The sequence below is a fragment of the Xiphophorus maculatus genome, chromosome 19 (assembly GCF_002775205.1).
Source record: "Xiphophorus maculatus strain JP 163 A chromosome 19, X_maculatus-5.0-male, whole genome shotgun sequence".
Lineage (NCBI taxonomy): Eukaryota > Metazoa > Chordata > Actinopteri > Cyprinodontiformes > Poeciliidae > Xiphophorus > Xiphophorus maculatus.
In genome coordinates, this window is record NC_036461.1 from 23,832,944 (window position 1) to 23,858,130 (window position 25,187).

General features: G+C 38.7%; 2 long non-coding RNA genes across 2 annotated transcripts; one reads left to right on the forward strand and one right to left on the reverse strand.

The window, feature by feature from the left end:
• Positions 1-8,935: 8,935 nt before the first annotated feature.
• LOC111612303 lies at positions 8,936-9,747 on the reverse strand. The gene is made up of 3 exons (XR_002754535.1): positions 9,662-9,747; positions 9,365-9,429; positions 8,936-9,257 (listed from the first exon to the last, which is right to left on the reverse strand). It is a non-coding gene; the product is annotated as an uncharacterized LOC111612303 (long non-coding RNA).
• An 8,584-nt stretch (positions 9,748-18,331) lies between these two features.
• Positions 18,332-19,056, forward strand: LOC111612309. The gene is made up of 3 exons (XR_002754542.1): positions 18,332-18,389; positions 18,755-18,908; positions 18,987-19,056. It is a non-coding gene; the product is annotated as an uncharacterized LOC111612309 (long non-coding RNA).
• The last annotated feature ends 6,131 nt before the right edge of the window (positions 19,057-25,187 follow it).

Below are 25,187 nucleotides of genomic sequence, written 5' to 3' on the forward strand. Positions count from 1 at the left end.
GATACCTTTAATCTTATGTTTGTATTATGACTTTGTAACTGAACAATATGTTTCTGTATGTGCTTACTTTATTACAAAAAACCCCAACAGTTGATTCTGTTAAAATATAAACAACTTGGCTGTATGTCAGGTTTGTAAAGAAAATTTGTATTGATTCCAGTCATTGTTCTAAAAGTGTAGGAAACATTGTATTTACACATATAAAATATTGCAAGTTATTAGCTTTGCTTGCATTTAAAATTTTTAAAACAAGGTTATCCTATTGTTAAACAACGCTGTTACAATATATTTACAACTACTTTATTGGTTCTACTCTCTCCAACAAATTACAGCCACAATGTAACTTTGTGTGGAAACGGCACCATTTCTATGAAAACTAAATAATGTAAATCAACTGAGCTACAACAAAAGGAACATTCAAAAATGTAAATAATATTGAAAGAACACATTATTAAAAAGGATGACTGCACAAGTCAAGAAATGATTTAAAATGGCATGTCACAAAAAAAAAAAAACGAACAATGTGTGACAACTGAAATGTGTGAAAGACAGTGGAAAGCAACTAATATTCTCCTTGCATTCAGTATTGACAGTCAGTGCAGTGTCCAGGTCGGCCATCACAGTAGTAACCAGGGTACTCTCCTCGTCTTCCATTGCCGGTGAAGCCCACAGTCTTTATATCCTCCTGACTACCAGTAGTTCAAATTTGTCCTCTGTAGAGGACATTTGTAAACTTGAATATCTCCCACCCACTGCATACTACTGAATTAATTCCTTTTGCTATCTACAGAGGACATTTAGGTCTTTTCAATGATACCAAATGTGAAGGGGTGGGGCTTTTGAACCTTACTTTTCCTCACTCAGAAAATGGCATCCGTCAGTACAAGCACATTTTATGGGAAGAAAAAAAGTAAGTCCATAATACTTCTTATTGTGCAAATTTTGGTTAAAAATGTTGTTGGCATATTCTAAATAAGTCTCTTAGCAGCATATTAAAACATTCTATGAAGTATTTTGACTGTATTTTATCGTAGTATTTAAAAGTTGAAAAATTGTCCTCTGTAGTGGACATTTGTAGTTATTTCCTCTGTTTTTTGTTGATTTTTTTAAATGACAAGAAAGAAGTCGTTCTCAGATGCAGAGAGAATTTTACCACGGATTATTGATGGAGACTCAGATATTGAGTTGTCTGATGAAGAAGGTGAAGATGCAATGTTTCAGGCAGAAGCAGAGGAAGTTGATTCAGAGAGCTCTGAGGATGAAATTCAGGCAGGGCAAGCAGATGCAGAGTCAGATGAAGCAAGACAGTCCACATCTCAGTCCAGTAGGCGTCCTCTGTGGAGCCAGAATACGAAGTACACCTTCAGTTTGTATTCTAAAAAAACTTATTTATTCTCTAAAAATTGAGACTCATTCTAATTTTGTTTTATTTTCCTTTATTGTTTTTTTTTAAGATTCCAATTCCAACACAATGATTCTCCCATCATTCAGAGCAATGATGCCATGACACGCCAAAACTGGACCCCAATGGATTATTTTAAGCAGTACATTGATGACTCTGTGTTTGAAGTGATGGCCCTGTGCACAAATCAGCGTGAAGTCCTTGTGTCTGGAGCAACATTAAATACCACTCCTGATGAACTGAAGACATTCTTTGGGAATTCTATTTACATGGGCTGTCTAGGATACCCAAACATTCAAATGTATTGGGCCTCAAATACCAGAGTTCAAATTGTGGCAGAATCTATGACCAGAAATCGGTTTTACAAGCTTAGAAACTCCATCAAGATCGTCAATGACCTCGATGTCTCAGATGATGAAAAAAGAAGTGATCTCTTGTGGAGAATCAGGCCCCTCTTGACCAAAGTAAGGCAAGGATGTTTGAGTCTGCCTAGAACAGGGAAATTGTGCATTGATGAACAAATGGTTCCATTTACTGGTCGATGCCCAGTGCGCCAGTATGTACCGGGCAAACCACATCCAACTGGATTGAAAGTGTTTGTCCTGGCTGCACCGACTGGTCTGGTCTTGGACTTTGTAGTCTACCAAGGTAAGACTACCTTCCAAGTTACAGGAGGAAATGGCATTGAGAACAAGCTGTTCTTCATTTGGCAGAGTCTGTTCCTCAAGGAACCCACCTGTTCTTTGACAGGTTCTTTACAACAATCAACCTCCTTGATACCCTGATGACAAAAGGGTTAACAGAAACTGGAACGCTCATGAGTAACAGGATTCCAAAGGACTGTAAGATCATAGAGGACAAGACCTTCAAAAAGAAAGGAAGAGGTGAATCAGAGATGGTTGTCAGACGAAGCCCTTCTGAAGTTGCTGTCATAAAATGGTTGGACAACAAGCCAGTTGTCATGGCATCCTCTGCCTATGGCATTGAACCTCAGAACACACGCAGAAGATGGTCCAAGAAAGACAAAAGATTTGTCCAGGTGTCAAGGCCACTAGCAATTGCTGAGTACAACACCAACATGGGTGGCGTGGACTTGGTTGACCGAATGTTGAGTTTCTACAGGATGGCTTCTCGCACTCGGAAATGGACAGTGCGTGCAGTTTTCCACTTTTTTGACCTGGCAATTACCAACTCATGGCTTCAGTATAAGAGTGACTGCCAGTTTCTGGGGAAGAAACCACTGAAGTTGCTTAACTTCAAACTGCTCCTTGGTGAGGAGTTGATTACTCGGGCCCAAGCAGGAACTGGAAGTGACAGTGAAGATGACTACACTCCTCCACGTCAAAAGTGGAAACCACAGCCAAATGCAGCTCTGAGACACTACGGTGCCATCCATCTTCCAGAGATGGTGGACGAAACACATGCGTCAAGATGTCGCAGATCTGGCTGCACAAGCAAAACATATGTGATGGGCACAAAGTGCAAAGTGTTCCTTTGTGTTTCCAAGAAGGGGAATTGCTTTTTGAAGTATCATAGCAATTAAGCACAGGAATTGCTATGATACTCACACTAATATTTGTTAGTGTGATGATGGACAGTTTTGTCAATGTGAAATTCATTCTTATGTTGATGTTTGGATATTTTCTTTGGGACAAATTGGTTGCCATCAAGGGTAAATTTTAAACGTATGGAGTTCCGATGTCCACGGTAGTGGACACATGATATTTCAAAAATAAAAACTTTTTTTCCAAAAATTTTTCTTGCAGTCTTCTATTTACCTTACAAAGATTGTGGAATTTTAAAAAAAATGTGATGGGACAATATTTTTTTCCCTGGTAGTCAGGAGGATATTACCGGTTGCAGGAAGAACACGTTACAACCGCAAAAGGAATCCGGTTTTCTGCCTTGAATGTTTTTGAAAATGTGCCCCAGTTGATCTCACCTGTTAATGAAAAATCGATTTCATGTAGTTGAAATCTACTTTCACATGTTTTAGGTGAAAAAAGTCCAAGGTCCTTACCATCCAGCCAAGCAAAGTGAGTCTTCTTCCTGAAAACTGGACGACCTTTGTCGCATGTCTTCCACCCTCCTTCCTGTCTGCCTACTGTCAAAAAAATCCGAGCCATTAGCGCCGCAAAAACTCTTGGGAGAGAGAAAAAAACAAAATAAAAGAAGTTTTGCATATGTTTCTCCTTTGAAATTATACATTTCATAATTTTATTCTTAAATTACCCTCCATAAATAAACATCTTTAGGCAGAAAAAAGGGAAATAAAGACAATCCCGCTATAAATAAATACAAAAAAGACATTTCCAGCAAAACACATCCATAAAGATCTGTGTACAAAATATAAAAGAAAAAATGTAAGTTATGTGAACAATATACAGTGTCACTAAAATCTGTTTTATATAAATAAATTCACCTCCTCAATGCTGAGGCATAGGGCATCAGAATGAAGTCACAGATACACCTGGATAAACTCAGGTATACAGCCAGTCTACAAATTACTCAGCTGCTTTTTATCAATTATTTCATATAAATGTTTTGTTTACTTCAGTTTTTCTACAGCAGGAGAAGTTGTGTCAAAAAAACAGAACAGACTAAATTTCTAAATTTAAGGAAAACTTTTTTTTTTCTTTTTAAATGAAAATTTGTGGGAAAAAACAACAACAAAAAACCCCCCAGTCCACAAGCATCCTCATTCCAAACACGATCGCTTTCATTTTCATCACTTGGTTCACGTTCACATTACTTATTGACTGTATCGAAGAATATCAAATATATTTTGATTTTAACTGAAGATATGACATTATACAATATATAATATACGATGAAATTAAATGACTTAAATCTTATTGTATAGACTCGGTCATCAAATCAGTCTGTGAACTGCGTTGCCTGTAGGGATTTTTAATGTCCAGCAGGTGTCAGTATTCAGTGACACAGTATTGACGCGGTATCAATACAGTTTTGCTTTGGGTCAAAACGATACATGACGCCTCATTTACCCATCACTAACATAAACATCTTCATACCTGACAATTGGAGATTAAAAACTTATTTCTGATAGGAAATGACAACAGCATCTCAAAAGATAATGTAAGAATTTCAAAGTAACTAACTATTTATAACATTCCTCAATAATCAATAAAAAAATATTGACTGACTTTAAAGCAGTCAAACTTTTTTAAATCTATTTTTATTCCTGATTAGCTCTTTCCATGTTTCCTCAAGTAGCAGAAGCTCCACGTCTTCTTACTAATTTATAAGATCTATTAAATCTATTTATTTAGTAAATAACACAAAGAAATTCTGGTCGTTTCTTCTTCTCTGGCTTTACAAACCAGAGAAGAAACAAGCAAAAAAAACTAACAAAAAAAACTTTCTACTTTTCATATCCATTTTTCTTTTAAATTACCAAAATGTGACATTTTAAAATAGTTTTTACTAAAAAGCTCCACCGCTTTCTGGGTTTTTCATAGATCATGTAAAGGAATATTTTTGGAGAATCTCAACAGAAACCGGAGACATTTCAGCAGAATGAAAGCAGACTTTGAATCTTCAGCTAGCATGCAGCGTTAGCAGAGCGGCACGTCACACAACCATGCAACCGCAGCAACAAAGCTGCAACAACACACTGCTGCAACTCCTACACACTCAGGGCAAAGCAGCGCGGGCCTGACGCTACATGGGAAGCGGTGTGTGTGTGTGTGTGTGTGTGTGTGTGTGTGTGTGTGTGTGTGTGTGTGTGTGTGTGTGTGTGTGTGTGTGTGTGTGTGTGTGTGTGTGTGTTGGGGGGCAGCAGGTATAAGCTCACCTTGAGCCCTCAAGTCTCCCGTTTCTCTCAAACTCGGTTGAGACTCTGAGGCGCCGTGAGAAAATTCACACGGGGAGTCAGAGGAGAAGAAAACAACAAAACAGATTGTGGATTGTGCACAACACAAATCATTTCTCATCAATTTCAGTGAATGGAAGAGAAAAGAAAAGAGAAATAAAGTGTGTGACGGAATACGTTAGCGACGGTGTGAGCCACCACCAACACGTCACTGAGCAGTGAGCTCACTGCTGACGTCACTGAGCAGATGAAGCGTTTGCTGCCTCAAGTTAACGTTAGCTTCCAAGTCTCACTTTCTTACAATGTAATGTTATTTAATTGTATTTCACAAATTACTTCAGGAGCATAACGAGGTGCAAAGCGTTTGCTAGCATGAGCTATTTTCACAAAACCCTTCAAAGATGAACGTTGAACGTGTTTGGAGATTTGAGGACATGAGCTAATTCAAGCGACACCGGTTTCCTTGACCGGTGGTTCCGTTTGGCCAGCAAAATAGCCCCTACAAACTCAACCCCTACCTTCTCCGAAGCTTGACTTTTTTGGTTCAAACTAGCTTCAACCAGTCTGCATTTATACGTCAAATAAATGCTGCTTTTAATCCCGCTGGAAGTGACAGCTACTGCGTTCATGGACAACGCACGTGGTGTTGTTTTCAACGGAAGTGACGTGAAAAGGTCCGGATGATGATCACCCGGCAACGAGAGACCCCGGATGCTTCTCTCTCTAACGTAATCAGTCGAGAACGGCGGTGACGTCAAAATGCTAAGAGATATATTAATAGTAGCGCCATTCTATAGCGGGCTGCACAGTGGCTCAGGTTGTTGCCTTGCAGTCGGAAGGTTGTGGGTTCACTTCCCAGAACTACTGCAGGAGTTTGCATGTTCTCCCTGTGCATGTGTGGGTTTCCTCCGGGTTTCCTCCCACATTCCAAAAACATGACAACAAGGTAAGAAATTGGTCACTCCAAATTGTCCCTAGGTGTGAGTGTGTTCCCCTTAGATAGAAATGGATGAATGGAATACAAAAAATTTTTGAAATTTTTTTTTTAAGGATTGTACATTTATGTTAATCGCCATATAGAGACGTAATAAATTCAGATGCTTTGACTCGCCAGTAAGCGCTTTGCTCTCCTCCCACAGAGCCTCCTTCCCACTTTTTTGCCAGGTGACTGTTGAGGAGTTTGTCCATGGACAAACAGCAAATAGGAGCTTTGTTGGGGGTTTTTCTACGGCAAAATTAATAACGAATCAAAAATTATTCAGTTCTTTTTGCTTCATTTGAAAAATATGCACAATTTGATGAATCGTTTTTTTCCCATTGTGAAACCAACTTTTTTTTTAGCTAAGGCTAGGCTAACAGACATTAAGGGTGTGAGAAGCTTCTTACCACAAGAAGGATCGATCAGCGATTAGTGCGTCGTTAAGCGCATCATTCAAGAGCGCATTAGTACGCGGCTGGCGTGCAGCGCCAGCAAACAGCGAGGTGTGAACCGGAAGGAAAACATGATGTCTACCAGGTGAGGGCAAGTACACCCAAGTACACCTCGCTGCAGCAAACAGAAAGGGGCGGGGACGGACCACTGTCAGTCTCATACCTTATTTGGAAATGGGACTATTTCATTCCGGAAATGAAGGGGGCGCTAGTGACACTATTTCCTGTACCGACCTTGTTGTAATAATTATACTAATAATAACGTATTTTATTTGCCAACGCCTTTTAAAACACCCAAGAAGACTTTCAACATTAAAAATACAAATTAAATAGTAAAGAAATGGCTACAAAACGTGATATGTCACGTGGTATGTCTGTCACGTGGTAAGTCACTTTTTTATTTTCAAATCTGTATTAAATCTTTATTTAAAATGATATTAGTAACAAACAATCTAGAATAAGCAACAATAAGGAAACATTATGGAGATGTATTTATCTATCCTTACACCCAATCTATCTCAAACAAAAGTAATAAAACATGAATCAAATCAATATTTTGGAGACAAATGTACATTACATTAAGAGCACATTTATCCATCCATTAATTATCATGAATTATCCCTATAGTTGGGTCATGAGGGCTGCTGACCCTGGACATATCGCCTATTCATGTTATTAGTTGAAAATGGTCTCAAAACAACAACATTGTTGGTTTTTACCACATGGGATAGTTTATCGTCTGACAATACATTCAAAGTGTTTAATCAGTTTTTGTTTTGTTGTGTTTTTTCTTCAGGCGGTGCTGCATCTGTGGGTCATGATTGTTCTTCTAACTTACACACCGGAAATGCACGGCAGCCCTGACGGAAGATAGAAGGCAACCGGAAATTTCTAGATTTTTCTGTGGCCTGCAATGTAAGGAAGCTGCTGGAAAATGGGCCCTGGGACCCGACTCTCCCTGTTTTGCACACACAATGCTACGAACTGAAGGCATTTGCTCGCTTTTCTTGTTGGTTCCTTGGGCTGATGGCCGAGAGCTGCAGTGAGTTTTAACATGAATACAGAGTGGTTATACTGTGTTGGTTTTGTTCTCCACGTTAAACTTTCCTTCCGCTGTACTCTTAAGAGATTGTATGCAACACTATGTAAAAACAAAGGATGTTAATAAATATGCAAGAGGAGAAAACGTTGCGTTATTTCTTGGTGGTCCCTAAATTCACCCAAACCAATCGTTCTGGTTGCAGTGCTTTTGCAAAAGCATTCAGTCATTTTCACATTTTGTCTTGTTACAATCGCAAACCTTTTTTTTTTTTTTTTTTTTTGCATTTTACTGGAATTTTATGTAACAGATAAATGCAAAGCAGCACTTAAATGTGAAGTGGACGTATGAAAATGTCAGCATTTCAGATGGTTGGGAAACAAATACATCATCATCATCAAATGTTAACTGTTAGGTTTATCGTTTAGGAAAACTGGGAAAAAGACTAAAATCAAAAAGATTCATGTACTGCATGGCTTTATGGCTTTTTTGTTTGTTTCATAACTCGGCATGGTGACTTAAAGGTTTGTAGCTTCTGTCTTGGTTCTTTGTTGACCACTGTGTAGCGGTCAACAAAGAACCAGACTTAATCATTTTATGTTTTGTTTTTTTCGGGGTTTTTTTCATATTTCTCAGTCGTTGCAAAAATATTTCAGCCAAACTCTTATTGTAATAGATTATTTTGCCGGTAATGTCTGTCTCATGTCTTCATGCCGGGCAGCTGGACGGTGTTGCTGGTGAAAGCCGTCCTGACTGGCGCCGTCTCTCTCTGCTCACTCCTCCTGTTTGTCACTCTGGTTCACAGCAACTGAAGAAGCAGCAGGCCGTAAAAAAAAAACCTTCCACAGTCTCGACTCAAACTGGAGGAAAGGTTTTCATAAGTCAGAGTCAGAGCAGTGAAGCTTCAAAGGCCATCGGTGTTGGCTACTTGGAGTTGACCGACTTGATCCACCAACTGGTTCAGCTTCCAGTTCTTCCAGTTTGTTTCACTGGTTATGAGTCCATGAGGAAAAAGAGCGTTCTCTGGGTAACATTTCTACCCAACCCTTCAGTGAATCAGTTGAAGCTAAGGGTCGAAGGTCAACATCAGGAAACGTCTTCAGTGTGACTGGCTTGTGTTTGTTTTTAAGATGTGAATTTTGTATTTATGTAACTACAGATGAATTAACACTAAAAAAAACATTTCTTTTAAACCTGTTCTCCAGTTTGTGCTTTGATCAGTTATGAAGTTCTATTAAAAATGTGGGCGTTCCTTTAATATATAACGTTTCCAAAAATGATTATGGTTAAAAATAAAAAGACTCCAGAAATAACAGATTGAAAGAAGAACATTTTATTCAACTCAAGAGTTACAGCACTGATGAATTTTGTGTTATGGAGCATTAATAATGAAAACAACAACAAATAGAAAACAAATCTGCCTTCTAACTATTTATTCTGACGTTTTGTTTTGGCTCTTGAATAATCAGAATCTCGTCTCCAGCCAGGCACCAGAAACCTCGCTGTCCGCTTCTCGAGTCATTGATGTTTTGATTGACAGGAGAGTCGAGCTGAGGAAACAGAAGAACAAATTTGAGAAACGCAGAGTCCAACGCACATCATTAAATGCTGAAACTTTTCTGAGATGTCTCAGCAGCTTCAGTTTCTGCTCACCTACCTGTTACATCCAGAGTAATGGTGCCAGGTGAGGTCCATCTCCCCAGCGGTCAGTCTGCCTCAAACCTGTCACAACGGGGGGGAATTTAATGAGAATTGTTTACTGCACTGTATGTATAAAAGTGTTTTAGCGTTGCTCACTGTAAATAAACATTTTGCACGTTAAAATTTGTTTATTTTTTTGCTTATATGATCTAACAGGAAGGAAAACCAAGGTTTCAATTCTTGAATAATTAAGAAAATAATCTCAACTATAGAATGGCTGAAAAGTTAAGGTTGTAAAAAATGTATTTAGTACCAGCAGATGGTGTGTAAACCTGGGGCCACTGGATCGTCTGCCTTTTTTGGCAGGCAGAGTATTTTCGTTTTAGTCCTCAGTCCTCTCTGTCTTCTCTTGCCTGATTGGTCCAGTGATGCTGGCGAATCATCACATGATCAGACACACATTCCTTAATCTCTGTCTAAATCACGGATTATTGGAAGAGACTTTCTGATCAAAGTCATCATCATGTCCTCACCTTTCCCACAAGCTGTTACAACCAGTAGATCAGCAGGTGGAGCAGGTCTTCTTCTGCTTTAATTGTTGGTCAACTCCAGTCATCACATGAGTTCACAGAGAAATGAAATAAAGAGAGAAGATAAAGTTAAGGAGGAAAATATGCATGAACAGCAGACAGCTTCTAACTTTCAGCTCAGCTCTCTGCAGCTATATTTGAAATGATTAGTCATGTTGCGTAGATAGAAATGTTCTTACTTTTTTTGTCAACTGGGTTCTCTTATCTTCCTCCACCTGACTGGTGGTGCTGAAGGTGGAGGATTCCAGGCGGAGGAGATCCAACCTGGGATGATCAGACATTATTGATCTGCAGAATCTGAATCTAACAGATGACTGAATCAGACTTTCTGATCAAGTCATAATCATGGCCTCACCATTTATAAAATCTACTAGAACCAGTAGATCAGCAGGTCCTCTGCTCTATTCCTGATCCTCCTTCCATCAACACAAAGCTCTGCTGTTATGAAAGGACTCAGTAAAAAAACACACACACACAAAACAAAAGTGTCAGTGAGGAGAAAGAACAGCAGGAAATAGCAAATAGATTTTAATATTAACCTCGACGTTCTGTGTGTTGAACATTTTTTGTTGTGTAAAAGTAAATGTTCTTACTTTTTTTGTCAACTGGGTTCTCTTATCTTCCTCCACCTGACTGGTGGTGTTGAAGGTGGAGGATTACAGGTGGCGCTGGTCTTCTGCTTTAATTGTTGGTCAACTCATGTCATGTGACATGAGTTGATGTAGAAATGAAATCCAGAGAAAAGACAACAGGGTTAACAAATAGAATATAGGTGGACAGAAGGAAGAACAATTTTGAAATTTGAGCTCAATTTCATCCACATTTAAAATAAAAATAAGTTTTCTTACTTTTTTTGTCAACTGGGTTCTCTTATCTTCCTCCACCTGACTGGTGGTGCTGAAGGTGGAGGATTACAGGCGGAGGAGATCCAACCTGGGATGATCAGAGAATCAGAAATCTGAGAAGTCTGAACTTGGGTCGGGTATTTTTTTAATGTCTATTCTTCTTTTGTGATTTTTCTGTGTTGTAACACATGAACATGCTATTGGCCATATAAACTATTTGTTTCATGAGATTAATAGTTTATCGACATAAAACTTTACTCCACATGCTCTCCATTTCCTTTCCTCTGATCCTGTTCTCTAGTGTCTCTCTGAATAAAAGCTCATAATTAAATCCTTCAATCATAAATTATGTCTATGTTCTCCTTTGTCTTCTAATTTCTTATTGTCCTGATGCTTTAATTTGGTTTCTGATACAACGTATTGTCAGGCAAGCATTCCTTACTTAATGTAAATTTTAACTCTATGTGGTTGAGCACTTTGTAAATTACTAATAACTTCTATTTCTATTTTTATTTAGTAAAGCTGATGGTCCCCACCACCAGCAGGAGGCAAGCAGTATCATGTGAATGTGGAAAAACTTACAAGCAGTGTGAAAAACAAGGGGTCCAGAAGGACAGGAACCACATGGACGACGACGAAAGGATCCAGCGATGAGCAGCTAAAACCTGAAAGATTAAAACCTTGGAGAGTGGATTAGTGGAGGAACAGAATAGAATAATTTACTATATCGGAGAGCACCGCGTGGGGAAGAACCGCTATTTCACCCTGAAACATGGGGAAGATGAGAGGAAGACACAAAGACGAAGAAAACTCCGGTGCAAGGCGCTACCTAAGGCTTCCTGAGTCCTGCCAGAATCCTCAACATCCAAAATGCTACATCTAGCAGCGGGATAAAGAAAAGCCCCGGTGCAAGGCGCTACCTAAGGCTTCCACAGGCTTGCTAGAAATCCATTGGCTTTAATAAAACAAAAAAAAAAAAACAGAGAAATGATGATATGTCCTAATGTGACTTCCCACATAGGTCCTCAGTTTTTATGGATCCCAATCTAATCAGAGTCACTTGAAACGTAGCGAGGTCTAAACCACACGTGTCTGGAACTCGCTCTTGCTGTAGTTCCACCAGATGTTGAAGGTGTCGGTTCCTCTTCTATGTCCTTTTCAGTCTCCATCCGGAAACGGAAGTCAGAGGATGACAAAGTTGGATTTTCACGGTGTGTTGATGGTGAAGGACTGATAACGCGGGGTGACAAAACGGGATCTTCACAGTGCGTCGATGGTGAGGGACTGACGTCAGGGGATGAGAGAAAAAGATCCTCTTGCATCGTCCCTCGTGAGGGACTGAGGACAGGGGATGACAAAACAGGACGTTTACGTGGCATTTTACAAGAGGGACTGAGGATAGGGGATGACAGACCAGTATCCCCACACAACGTCCTTGGTGAGGGACTGAGGATAGGGGATGACAGACCAGTATCCCCACACAACGTCCTTGGTGAGGGACTGAGGACAGGGGATAACAGAATAGGATCTTCATGGTCTGTCTTTCGGTATGGAATGAACAGAGGGGTTGAGGGAATGGGCTCGTCCTCCCATTCTTTACCATATCTCCATGCCATCCTTCTGCCGATACTTTGAAGGACCTCGTCCCAAATGGGATCTTCATTATACTAATGTGCCGTCTTGGCTGGGAGCTCCTCTTCAGCAACAGTGTCTCTAGTCCTCTTGGCTGGGGGCTCCTCTTCAGCAACACTGTCCCTGGTCCTCTTGGAGGGGTGCACATCTTCAGTTTGATTCTCCCTGGTCTTCTTGGCAGAGGGCTCCTGTCTAGCATCATCACTATTCCTGGTCCTCTTGGCTGGGAGTTTCACTTCAGTAACACTGTCCCTGGTCTTCTTGGCAGGGAGCTCCTTTTCAGCAAGAGTGTCCTTACTCCTCTTGGCTGGGGGCTCCTCTTCAGCAACAGTGTCCCTGGTCCTCTTTCCTGGGGGCTGCTCTTCAGCATCACTGTCCTTTGTCCTCTTTCCGTTTATGCCAGTCACAGATGTCGCATGAGTCACGTCCTCTTTCGAACCTACCCGATCGCTAGGCTTGGATGGTGTGTCATCCTCCTTCGCATCAACCACCTTCTTTGGAATTCTAATGGCGCGGCAAAAAGTCACTAAATTTCTCCAACCTGCCAGAGGTTGTGGCGAGGCACTGATAGGAATGGAGTCCTCTGGACGCAAAATGGGCTCTTCCGGTTTGTCAAAGCTGGAAGGAAGCGCTGTACCAGAACTAAGCTTTAATGGTGGGTTGTCCTCCTTCGCAGCATCCACCTTCTGTGTAATGCTCCTGGCGCGGCCAGAAGTCAAAGAAGCCCCGTCCTCTTCCAAACCTACCTGATGGTGTTGCGAGGTACCAATAGGTCTGGAGTTCTCTGGACGCAAAATGGGCTCTTCCTGTTTGTCAAGTCCAGACGTGAATTCAAGTGAAGTAGAAGGAGCCGTGTCTTCTTCAGGCTTCTCAGCTACCCCAATGTCTTTTATGTATTTGAAATTTGGGGGAAGAATCTCAAGAATCTCAGAGCGCAGCGACGCAGCACTGCCACGGTCCACAGCGGAGTTCAGCTGATCAAGCTTCGAATAGAAAAGTTTCAATGACTGTTCAAGCACTCCTATGCCCCACAGGAATTTAATGTTTGGTGCAAGGACCTGGACAACCCGAAGTCTGGAATTTAAGTCATCCTGGTCTTCATTATTAGCCTCGTCTTCACTGGAGCTGGTAGTAGAGCTACCGCTGGAGCTAGTAGTAGAGCTACCACTGGAGCTAGTAGTAGAGCTACCACTGGAGCTAGTAGTAGAGCTACCACTGGAGCTGATAGTACAGGCATTACCTACCTCATCTTCACTGGAGGTGGTAGTAGAGCTACCGCTATAGCTGATAGCACTGCTACCACTGGAGCTGATAGTACAGGCATTACCTACCTCATCTTCACTGGAGGTGGTAGTAGAGCTACCACTGGAGCTGGTAGCACAGTCCACAGACTGCGGAGCTGAACTACACCTCAACCCCTCTCCGTAGTCTTCAGAAACCATGTCGGTTTCATTTGACCACACCTTACCGTGTTCCTTACCATTGTCTGGAAGTCCCTCCAACTTTGGGGATCCATCTGCTGGAAGCGCCATGGTCTGAGCTGCAAAGGAAAAAACAAAGCAAAGAAAGCTATAATTCAGGATCTAGACCTTCACAAAAGTCCAAAGCAATGTTTTGAGGGAACTAAAATACCAACAATACAATAACCCAGGTTTGTGAATGTGTTTGTTTTTCTTGAATATATTTAATTAACAATATTATTGCTATGCCATTGTATTTGATTATACAATAAAGACGGGAATTAAGAGATAAAACAAATATAGCTTATCTTTAGTCACAAAAAAACAGCAAAAAATACAATTTTACATAAAAACCAGAACACACTCTAAAACTCAATGATCAAACATGTATGGAGCATCGCCACTCAGACAAACAAACTTGCAGCTTCATCTTGGTACCAATCAATCATTAAAGACAACAAATCAAATTTAGACTTATTGGCAATTCATCCCTAACCATAAACTATTAAACATTTGGAAACATAAATTAAAGAGCTATACACTGTGTTTAGAATGTCTTAATAGCTACTGAAACACCTGTAATCTTAGACTGTGCCATAAGTGTGAATGAAATAAGACTGCAACAAGTTACTCAGTTTACCTTTATATAACAACCCATCCTCACAAATCTTTGATGCTCAGGTACATTTGATCATTCTTAACAATAGCCAGGGATGAGATATGTGATCCATTCATAATTATTACACTTAAATCACTGCTTACACAACTTTAATACTTTAAAAGTATCAAAGTTTAGAAATATATGTTTCCAATTGCATTTGTAAATTACCAAAATGTTAATTCTAGTTAATCAAACTAAATTCCGTTGAGCTCCACAATTTTTCACAATCACAAAGACAGCAAGTCTGACACCCCATCAGTACTACCTTCATACTCCCACATATAGCCAACAGCAGAAATGTAAACCTGTAAAATTAATTAAGTTTAAAGACTGGGGATCTAAATAAACAGGCCGACATAAGTGGCCTTTCCTCCGTTTCCAGGGGCTCCCTCCTACAAAAATAAAACTGTTTATTTGGTTTAGAAATCCATATCCACTGTTAAAATGGCCATTATATTTTGTCTGGAGATAAGCCAGACAAAATCATTAAAATAATAATCTGCATCCCTTATGTGTGCATGATGCCTCAAAGTCTTATTGTCTATACACGATTCATTGCCTACTAATGTTCTATCATTAACAAACACAAACACACACTTATAATGCTTATTACTGGGGCAACAGTGGTAGGAGTTTGCCCTGCAATGGTCCGCCTCTGTCGTTGTGTCCTTGAGCAAGACACTTCTCCCACCTTTAGCTGGAGTTTATTGCTGGCACGATATAACATCTGTGGCTACAATCCATTAGCTTAATATCATCAGTGTGTGAACGTGTGCATGAATGGAAATTTTATGCAAAGCGTCTTCGAGTTTCCTAATAAACCGCTAGTCTGATGTGATTACCATGGAAACCAAGTATGTTTGTCAGGGCATTTTTCAAAAAAACAAAAGTAAAGGCCAAGAATTGGACAGAAATCTTATTGTTTGTTTTTTTTTTTCAAACCAGCATAACAATTTTTCTCAAACACTAGTGTTCATATCCCAGATATTTATCCACAAATGTCAATACGCTAACACATAAGTCACAAAACAATTTAAATTAACTCACAAATTTGTTTCAGCCCACAAATGCAAGAGACCTATTAAAGCTATATGCTTTAAAGAAGTCGTCAAAATTTCAAAGAATTGGACACCAAAGTCATCAAACCTGATACTCTTAGATTAAATATCATCATTTTTGTTTTTTTTCAAATCAATTCATGTTTCCTGGCTATGCTAAAAATAATAACAATAATAAAAAACAGATCAACATGTCCCTTTCTTGAAAAAATAATGAAATTAAACAATTAAAGTATAGACTATTATAAAGGTAAATACTATTTTTTTGAATGTGTTTTAAAAATAATGTTAAATATTTAACGTATTTCACTTAGCATATCCATGGAAACTGAATGTTTATCATGGCATTTTTCAAAAAATAACGGTCAAAACCTAATGTTAAATATTTAACTTATTTCACTTAGCGTATCCATGGAAACTGAGTGTTTATCATGGCATTTTTCAAAAAATAACGGTCAAAACCCATGCTAATTTTCCAGAAATTTAACATTAATTTAACTGATTTGACTATAATTAAGTAAAATACATATATTTATTAAATCACTACACCACAGTTTAACATTCCTGACATTTCCAGCGAAATCCAGTTAAGAAAAAGCCTCATTAGTTAAGAACGATCTATGCTAGCAAAGAATGCTACTAGTCTTTTTTTTTCTACAGCAGTCAGTATTTCTTTAAAACACACAAACACACACAAAATAAACTAAACAAGTCACTAATGTCTTAGTAATAACTTGCTTTCGTTTATTAAAAAATAAAAGAGCGATTTTAACCTTCCAGCTGGTCTCCCTGTTGGTGCTTCTCCTGGCCAGGAACCGTCTTTCGCAGGTTTCTTATCCACGGGCTTCTTCAGCAAGTGCGTATTTCAGCAAGCGCTTCTTTAACAAGTTTTGCACAGCAGACTTTTCAACAAGCTCAAACCTTCCGAGGCTGTAAAGGCTCCTTCAGGCGTCTCTCTCAAAAGTCCCGTCGCAAAGGGGAAAGAACTCAGAAGGTCAGCGTCATTTATAGGCTTGAGGACGCTAACGTCGTTTCCATGACATTCATTGACGAACGCACGCACTGGTGCGTCAGAGAAATCGGACTACAAATAATGCAGGAAATGCAAGTATCGCGTTGTCTTGTTCATCACTCCGTATGCTGCCACCTACTGGCCAACCAGTCTAAGTTCACAATGACATTTTTAAAACTTACACGACTGATGTGACATTATATTTCTGCTTTCATTATTAACTATGTCAGTTTCGGACCTTCAAATGGGGAAAACCTCTCTCTGTCGTAAAGCATGGTTTGGAAGAAAAATTCAAAATTCAATTCAAAAATACTTTATTGATCCAAAACAGGGGTCACCAACACGGTGCCCATGGGAACCCGGTTGCTAACGTAGTCAGTCGAGAACGGCGGTGACGTCAAAATGCTAAGAGATATATTAATAGTAGCGCCATTCTATAGCGGGCTGCACAGTGGCTCAGTCCGTAAGGTTGTTGCCTTGCAGTCGGAAGGTTGTGGGTTCACTTCCCAGAACTACTGCAGGAGTTTGCATGTTCTCCCTGTGCATGTGTGGGTTTCCTCCGGGTTTCCTCCCACATTCCAAAAACATGACAACAAGGTAAGAAATTGGTCACTCCAAATTGTCCCTAGGTGTGAGTGTGTTCCCCTTAGATAGAAATGGATGAATGGAATACAAAAAAATTTTTGAAATTTTTTTTTAGGATTGTACATTTATGTTAATCGCCATATAGAGACCTAATAAATTCAGATGCTTTGACTCGCCAGTAAGCGCTTTGCTCTCCTCCCACAGAGCCTCCTTCCCACTTTTTTGCCAGGTGACTGTTGAGGAGTTTGTCCATGGACAAACAGCAAATAGGAGCTTTGTTGGGGGGTTTTCTACGGCAAAATTAATAACGAATCAAAAGTTATTCAGTTCTTTTTGCTTCATTTGAAAAATATGCACAATTTGATGAATCGTTTTTTTCCAATTGTGAAACCAACTTTTTTTTTAGCTAAGGCTAGGCTAACAGACATTAAGGGTGTGAGAAGCTTCTTACCACAAGAAGGATCGATCAGCGATTAGTGCGTCGTTAGGCGCATCATTCAAGAGCGCATTAGTACGCGCCTGGTGTGCAGCGCCAGCAAACAGCGAGGTGTGAACCGGAAGGAAAACATGATGTCTACCAGGTGAGGGCAAGTACACCCAAGTACACCGAGAAGGACCTCGCTGCAGCAAACAGAATGGGGCGGGGACGGACCTTTCCGTCAGTCCCATACCTTATTTGGAAATGGACTATTGCATTCCGGAAATGAAGGGGGCGCTATTTTCATAATCACTAGTATAAATACCTTAAGACGCGGAGTTAAGAGGAACAGAAGAAGAAAGAAAGAAGTTTGAGAGGTTCTTCTACTGGTGTTCGGCTCACGATCAACAATGCAAAACTCACAAAGTTTACAAAAGGTATTTTTACCTTCTTAAATTTTTTCACATAGTAAATCAATACGCTTTTCTAGATTAGGTTGAAAATATAATTAAGAGCAAGTGAAATTCGTAATTCATACAGGGGAATGCTAATTTTAGCATGTAGCATAGCTAATTATTATCCCGCAGGGCACCATTAGATAAAAATAGAAAAGTAGATAACATGTATAATTGAGAAATGTATTTTATGCTCAAACTGTTTTTTATTTTCATTATACAGATCCACGTATCTATTTGCAACATGAACATAAATACTGCTGTACCCTTTGCTCATACAAGCTACAGAACCATTTAGCACAAACTGCTATGGTTCAACATAACGGTATGTATAACTACACTTGAAAAATATAAAATATGTTTTACATACTTACCAGTTTTCTAGTGTTTCTCTTTTATTTTTAAAGGTTGATCTTTTTTAAATATGTTTTGTTCACCAATGTTAAATTTCTGGAAAGTCTAATATATTTTATAAACTAACAGCAGCCATTATAGTTGGGTGTAGTACCCAGATGTGATACTCTAATGACGAGTAGCACTACTTCAATATATTTTTAGTAAGTAACTGCAATAAACTACACAAGTAAGAGTAACAAAGTATTTGGTGAAATGGCCATTATTAACTACTGTTTTACTGATCATAATGTGCAATGTGATTTTTTATTTTGTTTGTTTTTTTGTTATTTTCAGATGCCTCTGAATGTTCTTGAAGCTGTTCTCCAGGAGGTGATACCAGCACAGGGAGACTCAGCTTACCTCACCTTGGCATTGACCTGCAAGTGCTTTGAAGCCGTTGTGTCTGAGCCAGTTTTCAGGAAGAAGACTCACTTTGCTTGGCTGGATGGTAAGGACCTTTGACTTTTTTCACCTAAAACATGTGAAATTAGATTTCAACTACATGAAATCGATTTTTCATTAACAGGTGAGATCAACTGGGGCAAATTTTCAAAAAACATTCACGGCAGAAAACCGGATTCCTTTTGCGGTTGTAACGTGTTTTTCCTGCCACCGGTGATATAAAGACTGAGGGCTTCACCGGCGATGGAAGACGAGGAGAGTACCCTGGTTACTACTGTGATGGCTGACCTGGACACTGCCCTGACTGTCAATACTGAATGCAAGGAGAATATTAGTTGCTTTCCTCAGTCTTTCACACATTTCAGTTGTCACACATTGTTCGTTTTTTTTGTGACATGCCATTTTAAATAATTTCTGCTAAATAATATTTGCCTTTTGACTTGTGCAGTCATCCTTTTTAATAATGTGTTCTTTCAATATTATTTACATTTTTGAATGTTCCTTTTGTTGTAGCTCAGTTGATTTACATTATTTAGTTTTCACAGAAATGGTGCCGTTTCCACACAAAGTTACATTGTGGCTGTAATTTGTTGGAGAGAGTAGAACCAATAAAGTAGTTGTAAACATATTGTAACAGCGTTGTTTAACAATAGGATAACCTTGTTTTAAAAATTTTAAATGCAAGCAAAGCTAATAACTTGCAATATTTTATATGTGTAAATACAATGTTTCCTATACATTTTGAACAATGACTGGAATCAATACAAATTTTTTTACAAACCTGACATACAGCCAAGTTGCCTATGTTTTAACAGTCAGAATCAACTTGGGTTTTTTTTGTAATAAAGCAAGCGCATACAGAAACATATTGTTCAGTTACAAACAAGATTAAACGAGCAGAGCGAAGGTGTAGTCGGGGTGGAGGTGATGATAGCTCAGATGAGGAGCAGTTGCACACATCAAGCCGGACTTTATGAAGGGTGGAGGAGATGAGCCCGGCGCCGTTAGGCTGGGATGGAGACACATGATCAGGTGATTGGCTGAGCAGTTGAGATGAAGACATTTATAGTTAGAATTTACACATTGGTTTAATTTATGTAACCAGTGACTTTATTCAAAAAGGTTTTCATATAGAAAAAAGATCATTCTCTCTGGCAGTTACCAGGGCAGCGTCTACTGCCGGGGTCCGAGCGCCAAAGATTATTTCTTGTCAAATAAACTTTCTAAAACCTACTTTCTGTGTGAGTCTTTCCAGGTTGAAGCTGCATTTAAAATTTTAAATTAATCTCTTTGGGTTTTGCAACAATTGGATATTTAAGGTCTTTATTTTATGAATCGATTGCAATTGGTAGAATTGATATGGAATTTCTAAATGGAATAGTGGGACACCAATCAGTTTACTGGTTGAGCTGGAGTCCTTATAGCAAAAGTTTCCAATGAGACATTATGGTAAACAATGATAATAGTTGAGCCAGGTCACCTGCAACCAAAAATATTCTAGTTTTCGGAATGGCACTTGTTAGAAGTTCAGAAGTCCTTTGGTTTGTTTGTAAATTATATTCATAATGTGAATAATAAGAAAAATATTTGGCAAATAAGCAACAAAAGTGCGCTGTGAATGGACGTACTAAGTTGGCCAAAATTGTTGACTAAATGTTTTACAGACCAAACCTCTTTTCCATCTAGTTCTTATTTAATAAGCCAGAGGCTATTATAGTTTAGATTGTAACTTATTTATTTTAAGAGGACCATTCACAACATCAAAATATATTATTTGAACTTCATTTGTTTATATCTGTTTTCTTAATCTGCGATGGACAGGCGATATGTCCAGGGTCAGCAGCCCTCATACCACAACCAAATGGATAATTCATGATAATTAATGGATGGATAAATGTGCTCTTAATGTAATGTACATTTGTCTCCAAAATATTGATTTGATTCATGTTTTATTACTTTTGTTTGAGATAGATTGGGTGTAAGGATAGATGAATACATCTCCATAATGTTTCCTTATTGTTGCTTGTTCTAGATTGTTTGTTACTAATATAATTTTAAATAAAGATTTAATAAAGATTTGAAAATAAAAAAGTGACTTACCACGTGACATATCATGTTTTGTAGCCATTTCTTTACTATTTAATTTGTATTTTTAATGTTGAAAGTCTTCTTGGGTGTTTTGATAGGCGTTGGCAAATAAAATACGTTATTATTAGTATAATTATTATAACACGGTCGGTACAGGAAATAGTGTCACTAGCGCCCCCTTCATTTCCGGAATGAAATAGTCACATTTCCATATAAGGTATGAGACTGACAGTGGTCCGTCCCCGCCCCTTTCTGTTTGCTGCAGCGAGGTGTACTTAGGTGTACTTGCCCTCACCTGGTAGACATCATGTTTTCCTTCCGGTTCACACCTCGCTGTTTGCTGGCGCTGCACACCAGCCGCGTACTAATGCGCTCTTGAATGATGCGCCTAACGACGCACTAATCGCTGATCGATCCTTCTTGTGGTAAGAAGCTTCTCACACCCTTAATGTCTGTTAGCCTAGCCTTAGCTAAAAAAAAAGTTGGTTTCACAATTGGAAAAAAACGATTCATCAAATTGTGCATATTTTTCAAATGAAGCAAAAAGAACTGAATAACTTTTGATTCGTTGTTATTAATTTTGCTGTAGAAAAACCCCCAACAAAGCTCCTATTTGCTGTTTGTCCATGGACAAACTCCTCAACAGTCACCTGGCAAAAAAGTGGGAAGGAGGCTCTGTGGGAGGAGAGCAAAGCGCTTACTGGCGAGTCAAAGCATCTGAATTTATTAGGTCTCTATATGGCGATTAACATAAATGTACAATCCTAAAAAAAAATTTCAAAAATTTTTTTGTATTCCATTCATCCATTTCTATCTAAGGGGAACACACTCACACCTAGGGACAATTTGGAGTGACCAATTTCTTACCTTGTTGTCATGTTTTTGGAATGTGGGAGGAAACCCGGAGGAAACCCACACATGCACAGGGAGAACATGCAAACTCCTGCAGTAGTTCTGGGAAGTGAACCCACAACCTTCCGACTGCAAGGCAACAACCTTACGGACTGAGCCACTGTGCAGCCCGCTATAGAATGGCGCTACTATTAATATATCTCTTAGCATTTTGACGTCACCGCCGTTCTCGACTGACTACGTTAGCAACCGGGTTCCCATGGGCACCGTGTTGGTGACCCCTGTTTTGGATCAATAAAGTATTTTTGAATTGAATTTTGAATTTTTCTTCCAAACCATGCTTTACGACAGAGAGAGGTTTTCCCCATTTGAAGGTCCGAAACTGACATAGTTAATAATGAAAGCAGAAATATAATGTCACATCAGTCGTGTAAGTTTTAAAAATGTCATTGTGAACTTAGACTGGTTGGCCAGTAGGTGGCAGCATACGGAGTGATGAACAAGACAACGCGATACTTGCATTTCCTGCATTATTTGTAGTCCGATTTCTCTGACGCACCAGTGCGTGCGTTCGTCAATGAATGTCATGGAAACGACGTTAGCGTCCTCAAGCCTATAAATGACGCTGACCTTCTGAGTTCTTTCCCCTTTGCGACGGGACTTTTGAGAGAGACGCCTGAAGGAGCCTTTACAGCCTCGGAAGGTTTGAGCTTGTTGAAAAGTCTGCTGTGCAAAACTTGTTAAAGAAGCGCTTGCTGAAATACGCACTTGCTGAAGAAGCCCGTGGATAAGAAACCTGCGAAAGACGGTTCCTGGCCAGGAGAAGCACCAACAGGGAGACCAGCTGGAAGGTTAAAATCGCTCTTTTATTTTTTAATAAACGAAAGCAAGTTATTACTAAGACATTAGTGACTTGTTTAGTTTATTTTGTGTGTGTTTGTGTGTTTTAAAGAAATACTGACTGCTGTAGAAAAAAAAGACTAGTAGCATTCTTTGCTAGCATAGATCGTTCTTAACTAATGAGGCTTTTTCTTAACTGGATTTCGCTGGAAATGTCAGGAATGTTAAACTGTGGTGTAGTGATTTAATAAATATATGTATTTTACTTAATTATAGTCAAATTAGTTAAATTGACGTCAAATTTCTGGAAAATTAGCATGGGTTTTGACCGTTATTTTTTGAAAAATGCCATGATAAACACTCAGTTTCCATGGATACGCTAAGTGAAATAAGTTAAATATTTAACATTAGGTTTTGACCGTTATTTTTTGAAAAATGCCATGATAAACATTCAGTTTCCATGGATACGCTAAGTGAAATACGTTAAATATTTAACATTATTTTTAAAACACATTCAAAAAAATAGTATTTACCTTTATAATAGTCTATACTTTAATTGTTTAATTTCATTATTTTTTCAAGAAAGGGACATGTTGATCTGTTTTTTATTATTGTTATTATTTTTAGCATAGCCAGGAAACATGAATTGATTTGAAAAAACAAAAATGATGATATTTAATCTAAGAGTATCAGGTTTGATGACTTTGGTGTCCAATTCTTTGAAATTTTGACGACTTCTTTAAAGCATATAGCTTTAATAGGTCTCTTGCATTTGTGGGCTGAAACAAATTTGTGAGTTAATTTAAATTGTTTTGTGACTTATGTGTTAGCGTATTGACATTTGTGGATAAATATCTGGGATATGAACACTAGTGTTTGAGAAAAATTGTTATGCTGGTTTGAAAAAAAAAAACAAACAATAAGATTTCTGTCCAATTCTTGGCCTTTACTTTTGTTTTTTTGAAAAATGCCCTGACAAACATACTTGGTTTCCATGGTAATCACATCAGACTAGCGGTTTATTAGGAAACTCGAAGACGCTTTGCATAAAATTTCCATTCATGCACACGTTCACACACTGATGATATTAAGCTAATGGATTGTAGCCACAGATGTTATATCGTGCCAGCAATAAACTCCAGCTAAAGGTGGGAGAAGTGTCTTGCTCAAGGACACAACGACAGAGGCGGACCATTGCAGGGCAAACTCCTACCACTGTTGCCCCAGTAATAAGCATTATAAGTGTGTGTTTGTGTTTGTTAATGATAGAACATTAGTAGGCAATGAATCGTGTATAGACAATAAGACTTTGAGGCATCATGCACACATAAGGGATGCAGATTATTATTTTAATGATTTTGTCTGGCTTATCTCCAGACAAAATATAATGGCCATTTTAACAGTGGATATGGATTTCTAAACCAAATAAACAGTTTTATTTTTGTAGGAGGGAGCCCCTGGAAACGGAGGAAAGGCCACTTATGTCGGCCTGTTTATTTAGATCCCCAGTCTTTAAACTTAATTAATTTTACAGGTTTACATTTCTGCTGTTGGCTATATGTGGGAGTATGAAGGTAGTACTGATGGGGTGTCAGACTTGCTGTCTTTGTGATTGTGAAAAATTGTGGAGCTCAACGGAATTTAGTTTGATTAACTAGAATTAACATTTTGGTAATTTACAAATGCAATTGGAAACATATATTTCTAAACTTTGATACTTTTAAAGTATTAAAGTTGTGTAAGCAGTGATTTAAGTGTAATAATTATGAATGGATCACATATCTCATCCCTGGCTATTGTTAAGAATGATCAAATGTACCTGAGCATCAAAGATTTGTGAGGATGGGTTGTTATATAAAGGTAAACTGAGTAACTTGTTGCAGTCTTATTTCATTCACACTTATGGCACAGTCTAAGATTACAGGTGTTTCAGTAGCTATTAAGACATTCTAAACACAGTGTATAGCTCTTTAATTTATGTTTCCAAATGTTTAATAGTTTATGGTTAGGGATGAATTGCCAATAAGTCTAAATTTGATTTGTTGTCTTTAATGATTGATTGGTACCAAGATGAAGCTGCAAGTTTGTTTGTCTGAGTGGCGATGCTCCATACATGTTTGATCATTGAGTTTTAGAGTGTGTTCTGGTTTTTATGTAAAATTGTATTTTTTGCTGTTTTTTTGTGACTAAAGATAAGCTATATTTGTTTTATCTCTTAATTCCCGTCTTTATTGTATAATCAAATACAATGGCATAGCAATAATATTGTTAATTAAATATATTCAAGAAAAACAAACACATTCACAAACCTGGGTTATTGTATTGTTGGTATTTTAGTTCCCTCAAAACATTGCTTTGGACTTTTGTGAAGGTCTAGATCCTGAATTATAGCTTTCTTTGCTTTGTTTTTTCCTTTGCAGCTCAGACCATGGCGCTTCCAGCAGATGGATCCCCAAAGTTGGAGGGACTTCCAGACAATGGTAAGGAACACGGTAAGGTGTGGTCAAATGAAACCGACATGGTTTCTGAAGACTACGGAGAGGGG